This window comes from Triturus cristatus, chromosome 4_1, assembly GCF_964204655.1.
Source record: "Triturus cristatus chromosome 4_1, aTriCri1.1, whole genome shotgun sequence".
Taxonomy (NCBI): domain Eukaryota; kingdom Metazoa; phylum Chordata; class Amphibia; order Caudata; family Salamandridae; genus Triturus; species Triturus cristatus.
Window position 1 is genome coordinate 985157369 of NC_140585.1, and position 9432 is coordinate 985166800.

Below are 9432 nucleotides of genomic sequence, written 5' to 3' on the forward strand. Positions count from 1 at the left end.
GAGGTTTCAGTCAGTAATGCAAATACATTCAGCAACACTAAGGCTGGTTGCCCTTGCCGGAGTGTAGTCAGTCACCCAGGTTACACATGGTGCTGGTCTGAAAAAAGCAGTTTGGACATGTGCTTTTATCAGAATCTGAAAAGTGGATTCATAATGTGTCAGTCTGTAAAAGTGTTTATCACTTGCCAAAAAAAAGAGTAGTAAGTGTGCTTTCAAATTGGCAAAGAAATTTTGTTTTGTGACTAATGTGAAAACATGACTCTGTGTGCAAATAGGAATTACAGGCAGAGATTTATTGCGTATTGCTCTGGTGATTTTACATTTGCATTAGATGGAAAGGGGGAGCCATTTTTTTGTATGCAGAAGCAGACTCTTAGCACACAGCCAGCTGCTTATCCTGTGGAATCATGCACAGTATTCACAACCGAGTGGGGTTTGAGGTTTCAGTCAGTAATGCAAATACATTCAGCATCACTAAGGCTGGTTGCCCTTGCTGGAGTGTAGTCAGTCACCCAGGTTACACATGGTGCTGGTCTGAAAAAAGCAGTTTGGACATGTGCTTTTATCAGAATCTGAAAAGTGGATTCATAATGTGTCAGTCTGTAAAAGTGTTTATCACTTGCCAAAAAAAAGAGTAGTAAGTGTGCTTTCAAATTGGCAAAGAAATTTCGTTTTGTGACTATTGTGAAAACATGACTCTGTGTGCAAATAGGAATTACAGGCAGAGATTTATTGTGTATTGCTCTGGTGATTTTACATTTGCATTAGTAGGAAAGGGGGAGCCATTTTTTTGTATGCAGAAGCAGACTCTTAGCCCACACCCAGCTGCTTATCCTGTGGAATCATGCACAGTATTCACAACCGAGTGGGGTTTGAGGTTTCAGTCAGTAATGCAAATACATTCAGCAACACTAAGGCTGGTTGCCCTTGCTGGAGTGTAGTCAGTCACCCAGGTTACACATGGTGCTGGTCTGAAAAAAGCAGTTTGGACATGTGCTTTTATCAGAATCTGAAAAGTGGATTCATAATGTGTCAGTCTGTAAAAGTGTTTATCACTTGCCAAAAAAAAGAGTAGTAAGTGTGCTTTCAAATTGGCAAAGAAATTTCGTTTTGTGACTAATGTGAAAACATGACTCTGTGTGCAAATAGGAATTACAGGCAGAGATTTATTGCGTATTGCTCTGGTGATTTTACATTTGCATTAGATGGAAAGGGGGAGCCATTTTTTTGTATGCAGAAGCAGACTCTTAGCACACAGCCAGCTGCTTATCCTGTGGAATCATGCACAGTATTCACAACCGAGTGGGGTTTGAGGTTTCAGTCAGTAATGCAAATACATTCAGCATCACTAAGGCTGGTTGCCCTTGCTGGAGTGTAGTCAGTCACCCAGGTTACACATGGTGCTGGTCTGAAAAAAGCAGTTTGGACATGTGCTTTTATCAGAATCTGAAAAGTGGATTCATAATGTGTCAGTCTGTAAAAGTGTTTATCACTTGCCAAAAAAAAGAGTAGTAAGTGTGCTTTCAAATTGGCAAAGAAATTTCATTTTGTGACTAATGTGAAAACATGACTCTGTGTGCAAATAGGAATTACAGGCAGAGATTTATTGCGTATTGCTCTGGTGATTTTACATTTGCATTAGATGGAAAGGGGGAGCCATTTTTTTGTATGCAGAAGCAGACTCTTAGCACACAGCCAGCTGCTTATCCTGTGGAATCATGCATAGTATTTACAACCGAGTGGGGTTTGAGGTTTCAGTCAGTAATGCAAATACATTCTGTATCACTAAGGCTGGTTGCCCTTGCTGGAGTGTAGTCAGTCACCCAGGTTACACATGGTGCTGGTCTGAAAAAAGCAGTTTGGACATGTGCTTTTATCAGAATCTGAAAAGTGGATTCATAATGTGTCAGTCTGTAAAAGTGTTTATCACTTGCCAAAAAAAAGAGTAGTAAGTGTGCTTTCAAATTGGCAAAGAAATTTCGTTTTGTGACTAATGTGAAAACATGACTCTGTGTGCAAATAGGAATTACAGGCAGAGATTTATTACGTATTGCTCTGGTGATTTTACATTTGCATAAGATGGAAAGGGGGAGCCATTTTTTTGTATGCAGAAGCAGACTCTTAGCACACAGCCAGCTGCTTATCCTGTGGAATCATGCACAGTATTCACAACCGAGTGGGGTTTGAGGTTTCAGTCAGTAATGCAAATACATTCAGCATCACTAGGCTGGTTGCCCTTGCTGGAGTGTAGTCAGTCACCCAGGTTACACATGGTGCTGGTCTGAAAAAGCAGTTTGGACATGTGATGTTTTAAGAATCTGAAAAGTGGATTTAAAATGTGTCAGACTGTAAAAGTACTTATCACTTGCCAAAAAAGTAGTAGAAAGTATGCTTTGCAATTGGCAAAGAAATTTCGTTTTCTGCCTAATTTCAAACCATGACTCTGTGTGCACACAGGAATTGTTTTTAGGTATTTAATTTGTGATGGTGTTATTGTGATTTTCACTTGTAGGAAAGGGGTACATAGTATTTTAAGATTTGAAAAGATCATAAAAAATGTAGTAATAAATTTAAATAAAATAAAGGAATTTTTTTTTAGTTTTTTTCAGGTATTGCTGAAGAGCAGTGAACAAAATTTAAGATGCCTACAAAATCCAGACTAAAGAAAGACCACAAAAAAAACCTATATTTGAAGACAACTGGAGGACCTAAGTTAGTTGGAGATGCTCATGTTGGGAAAAAGAACAAGTCTTCTGGTAAGCAGACAAAAGATTTTTTAAAGAACATCTTCAAAAAAAGGAAAAATGTACAAAATGTCTGTACTGGAAAGAATGTTTTCAATAGAAAAAAACAGGAAAAAATTGAGAATTTAGTTAATGCAAATATACCTTCTGCAACAACAAAGATTAACTTAAACAGAAAAACAGCGTTTAAAGAGATACGTAGAAAAATGTTTCAGAGAAGAGTTATGTCCAATTTGATAAAGGATGTGAAGAAATATAAGCAAAAGGCAAAATATTACAAGAGAAAAAAAGAAATTGAAGCCATTGCAGCAAAGGCATTAGAATTAAAAAGGAAACTATTCATTTTAATTTTGAATAGGATGCGTACATTAGATAAAATGGTTAATGTACTGAAATCACAAAGCAAAAGGAAAAGAATAGTGAACAGAACAAACTTTTGTAAAGTGTTTTTAGGAAAATGGATGCATAGTTCAAGTAGTGAACCTTTTTTTAATGAAGAGAGTTATTTTCAAAGTAATAGTTTGCTGCATGCAGTTGACACCAGAGGTCGTGCTTATGAAGTGAAAAATGGTTGCATAATGGAGAAGGAGATAATGGTTCCAAGAGATGAGGTACAAGTGATGGCGGATGAGGCTATGGGGAGACGTCCTAAAGCCCCAGTGTACACTTGGAATTGTAGTAGTATTTGCACTGTGCGTCAGGAATCTATTTATAAATTTCGTGAGTTTCTAAGAGAATATAGTAAAAAAAAGTGTAAAACAGAAGATTAAGGTGCTTCAAAGTCTAGATCCATGCAGAGTGAGAGAGAATACTGGTTTGCAGGGTCATTCTCTGGCTTGTCTATCTAGAAAAGTGTGTAATAGTGTTTTCCATCATTTTAGGATGCTGGCTGTTCATCATACTGAAATGAGAAAGTTTGTGAGACGGTTGTATTTTGCAAAAAGTCCAGCAATAAAGTTAGATGAATTGAATAGGGCTCTGTTCCGTGGATCGGTATCAGATGTAGAGAAGGTTGTTGATGAAATTCAGTTTTGTTACTTTGGTCCTGAACAAAACAGTGCAGAAAAGGACACAGTAAATGAGGAAGAAGTGGAAGAGAAAGTAGAACCCTCTGTAAGTAAGACATTTAATGATCACATAACAAAATTTGAAAAAATCTCTAATGAAAGGCCAAATATTACTTGTATTTGTTGCCGCAGAACTCATTATAGAAAACAAACTAGGAATGTTGATCTCTACAGAAAGAGTGAAAATGAAGATAATTATAAGTGGAAAGATTTTGTCACATATATATCTCTAGAAAATTGTTTTGAATTGGGTGAAGATCAGCGTATTTGTAAATACTGTTACAACAAGTTAGAGGAAAATAGAATGCCGACCAGAGCTGTACATAATAATTTAGAATTGGATGTTATTCCTGCCGAACTTTCTGAATTAAATACATATGAGTCTATACTTATTCAATGTGTTCATCCGTTCCAGACCATAGTACGTATGGAGCCCAAAACTGGTAAATTACCTCCTTCAGATTTACTGAGAGGTTTAAAAGGTAGAGTGGTGTATTTGCCCTTGGATTTGAAAAAAAATATGGAAACTATTGATGCAGATACTTTGGAAACTGAACCATAAGTTATTCTGGTTAATGGTGTACCTACAAAGAATAAGAAGATTTGGCAGGAGCTGGTAGATGTACGGAAAGTACAAAGAGCAAATTTGTATTTGAAAAAGAATAACAAATGGTATGAATCATTTTATATAGAAGAAGAAGAAGAAGATTTACAAGAAGACACAGAAACACCAACTGGACAAATTGAAAAAGTGGACAAGTCAAAGTAGGAAGAAATTTATGAACATTTTAGCATACATCCTCTACATTCAAAAGAAGCTATGGGAGACAATATTGATCTGTTTCAGATGAAGAAAGCAAAAGGAACTCCCGTGAGTGTATGGGAGGAGAGCTTGGAAGCTCGATGTTTTCCCCAGCTGTTTCCTAAAGGAAAAGGAGGACGATACGATGAACGTCCAGAACAGATTCCAGCTTCTGAGTATCGGACTACAAGACTATATGCAGAAGATCCCAGATTTCGACAAAGTATTCCTTATTTGTTCCATCTTTTATTTGAAAGCGACTTGTCTGCATTATCATATGCAGTAAATAACATTTTAAAAAGTGGAGTACATTTACAAAATGTGTCTGCTAAGGATTTTATGGAGAAAGTGCAGCACCGAGATGATCATTTGGAAACACAACTGATCAATCTGATGGCTTGTCAGCGTGGGACAAATGAATATTGGTACCGACGCCATGGTGAATTAAAATGCATGTTACGGAATTTAGGAACACCAACATGGTTCCTTACCCTAAGCTGTGCCGAGTACGCTTGGGATGATTTACTGGATTTTCTACGAGAGGCAAATTCAAACATTAAAAACATCGAATACAAGACAGCAGGAGAACTGTGCTCATTGGATCCGGTTAATGTTTGCAGATATTTCAATCATAGATTTGAGGCTATGATGTCCTTCATCTGCAATAAAAAAAATCCACCTCTTGGAGAAGTAGTGGATTTCTTTTGGAGAAAAGAGTACCAGGCAAGAGGTGCTCCTCATATTCATATGCTGTTGTGGATCAAGGATGCCCCAAAGTTTGGAACAGATACTGATGAAGCAGTGTTATCTTACATTGAAGAATATGCAACATGTGCTATACCAAAAAGCACAGAAGAGAAAAAGTTAAAGGAGCAAGTTTTACGTTTCCAAAGTCATCGGTGTGGAAAATACTGTCGACGGAAATACAAGAGCAAAGAAAAATACTACACTAAATGTCGATTTGGATTTCCTAGACCTGTTCTTTCAAATGGAAGAGTAAACAGTTTTATGTCATCTGTGAGACATACTATTACAAGAAAATCACCTAAGAATACCTACAACCTAAAAAGAAAAGAAGAATCAAAAAATATAAATGACTACAACCCAGTCATTTTATCCATGTGGAATGCTAACATGGATATACAGTATGTAGCTGACAATTCCATTGCTGTTGCTCGATATGTAACGTCTTACATTACTAAATCTGAGAAAACGGAATTGAAGGAAATGTGGGAAGAGATTTCTCACGAGAAGACTGTCAGTAAGAAGCTGTACAGTTTCAGTTTAAAGATGTTATCGCATCGAGAAATTGGATCCTACGAATGTTCAGATAGGTTATCTTCTGCAAGTCTCTACTCGAAATCAAGAAGAATAATTTGGGCAAGTTTAGGCCTTGCAGCAATGAGAAATCGGGTACTGAAATCTGTTGGAGAAATTGAATATTTGGCCGAGAATGACCCAGAAAGTACAGATATTTTGAAATCAAACATGTTGGACACATATTATCCCAAGAGAAGTCAACATCTGGAGAACATGTGTCTCTATGAAGTGCTGCAGAACTACATTTATTCACGGAAAGCCGCAGAAGACATCAAAAATGGAAAATATAATGTCATTGGTGAGGAAGGATGTTTGGTGAAGCAAACAAAAGGAAGTTTGATAAATCACCGGAAGCTGAGTTGCGACACTACTGACAAAAAGGAATTTTACTACTTGGCTCTTTTACAGCTGTTTAAACCATGGCGTACAGAGGATGAACTACTGGGAGAATTTCAAAGCTATGAAGATTCATTTAATGCTTGCAAAGACAGCATACAATGCAATACATTCACAACTTATCTGCAAATGTTAAATGAAGAAATTGAACAGGAAACTACAATTGCAGCAGAAGTAGCTAGAGACAGTTCTCAGGACAGCCAAAGTTCAGGAACACTCAGTCAAGATCCCCTAGGACAACCAATCGTTGAAAATGAAGCATCAATAGCCATGAATGAAGTGGAAACGGCTATGAATCAAGCTCAAGAAGAATTTATAGACTTACAAAATTTGGAAAGACAACTGAACGAAGAGCAGCAACAAATTTATGAAGAGATCAGAAACAAAATTGATCACGGATTTCTACATGAAAAAAAAGAGTGCTCATGCACATCATTTCATCCAATCAGGATGTATGTAAGCGGACAAGCTGGAACTGGAAAAAGTTTCCTAATAAAAGTCATCAGAAGCTACCTACAGCAAAAAACGGATTCTACTTTGTCTTGTGTGGTTACTGCTCCAACTGGGTTAGCAGCATATAACATAAAAGGAATCACCTTACATCGTTTGCTAATGTTACCAGTGGAGCATGAGAACAAAATACAATACAACAAGCTAACTGGAGAAGCATGCTTGGAAGTTTCAAGAGTATTGAAGAAGATGCAAGTTCTCATTATTGATGAGGTGAGCATGGTATCAAACTTAATGCTTGCCTTTGTGCATTTAAGAATGCAGCAAATTCTAAGGACAGACTATGACGTGTTATTTGGTGGAAAACATGTCATTGTATTTGGGGATCTTCTACAGCTTACTCCAGTTAAAGGACAACCAGTGTTTAATACTGTGACACATGAAGACACAAAGAAGTCATTGGGAAGCATTGGTAATGCAAATATTTGGTCCTTCTTTGAGTACAAGGAACTTACTACTAATATGAGGCAAGCAAACGATGAAGAATATGGAAGTATTCTGAAAGATATCAGGATTGGACTACTCACAGAAGTTGGCAAATAAGCATTACAGAGTCGGCTGCTACATAATTTATTTCCAAAAGAAGAAATAGTTGCAGAGAAGATATACAAGAACATTGCAGAAAAGAAAAGTGTCATCTGCTTAATGCCAACTCTACGTGAATGCTCAATATTCAATGAGGAGCTTTTAAAATTGGAAAAGGAAGATATCAGGAAATTGGAAGCAGTGGACAAAATTGAAGATGGAAGAATTACTATCACATTAACAGGCACACTGAAAAATAAATTGGATTCACTAGAGAAGAACATTTCCAAAACAGCTGGATTAGAAAAAAATCTATATGTTTGCATGAACTGTAGAGTATTTTTAAGGAGAAATTTGGATGTTGAAAAGGGTTTAGTTAATGGAGCTATGGGAAGAGTTGTGGGTTTTATTAATTATCAGAAAAAAGATGGAATTGAATGTTTAAAAATAAAATTTGATCAGATAGAAGAAGTTAAAGATATTTGTCGTTGTTCAGTTCGTTTCATGCTTCTGAAAGACTTATATGTACGTAGGAAGCAGTTTCCGTTTTCTCTAGCATATGCTGTAACTATTCACAAGTCTCAAGGATTGACTGTAGATTGTGCTTTTGTGAACATTGGTTCAACTGTGTTCAAAGAAGGTATGGCTTATGTAGCTTTGTCACGAGTGAAAACATTATCTGGTTTATTCATGATAGACTTTGATGACTCAAAAGTTAGTGCTGATACAAATTGTGTAAAGGAGTATAATAGATTAAGAAGAAGCTATGCTCCTCATTTAGGTCAGTATCCTGTGTTGGAGAAACGTGTAGTTTCTCGTAAAAGGAGAAATGAGAATATCTGTAATGAAGATGTAGAGAGGAGGAAAAAAAAGAGGAGTGATGTAATTGCAAGCAAAAAGAAAAAGGAAAATGAAGAACAGGTTGTAGGATGTCATTTTGAAAATAGCTCTGGTGTCAACTGCTACGCTAATGTAGTGCTGAATGTTGCTTTTTATCTGGAAAGTGTGCAAGAGCAGATAATAGTAAATCAGGGAAAAAGATTCTGTTCTGAGTTGAGTCTCCTTTTTCAAAAGCTGAGTAATGATAAAACTCAAATAGAAAGTGCTACTGAAATTAGAAAACTTTTAGATGTATGTTCAGGACGAACACAGTTTTCTCAAAATGTACAGCAAGACGCACAGGAATTCTTGATGTTTTTTCTTCAGGTACTGGAAGAAGAAGGGGTTGCCATTGATAATTTGTTTGGTCTCTCTTATAAATGGGAACATAGTTGTGAAAACTGTTACAATATATGTGGCTCTAATGTTGATTCTGAAAGGTTTATTTATTTAACATTGCCAGAAAGTAAAACAGTCACTTTTGCTAAATTAGTTAAAGATGCTAATCATAGCATGGAATGCAGTGAGTGTAAATCTGAAATGTTTTCAACGTTAATTTTAAAGGAATACGGACAATATGTAATTTTAATGATGCAACGATGTAGAGCTGATGGTTCAAAATTGGATACTTTAATAAAGAAGTTTACAGGACAGCAATTATCAATTTCAGGAAAAACTTTTGTAACAGTTGCAATAATTTTCCATGAAGGACCTATTGTTACTTCTGGACATTACACAGTTTATCTTAAATGTGAAAAAGGCTGGACACTGTGTAATGATTCCCAATTGATTTTCAAGCAACGTTTGCCTTTTGATTTAGCAAATTCCTATCTAATCTTCCTGAAACCTAAATTTTAGAGAGACTTGGCAAGATGTGTACAAAACAATTTTACCATTTTATTGGATTACCATTGGAATTTTCAAAAAAAATGATTTTTCAAATTATCATTTGGCCTAATGGAAAGGTAACCAATTGTAATGTGGACTTTTTAAATTTTTAATGAAACATTGGAAAACCAAAAATTTAGACAAAATCGGTAACATCTGCACAATTTAAATTTTGGAATGTTATTGGATTGCCATTGGAAATTTATTCAAAAAAGATTTTTAAAATTACTATTTGGCCATGAGAAAAAGTAAACAATTGTATTGTGGACTTATTTAATTATTATTTAATCTTTCGGAAACC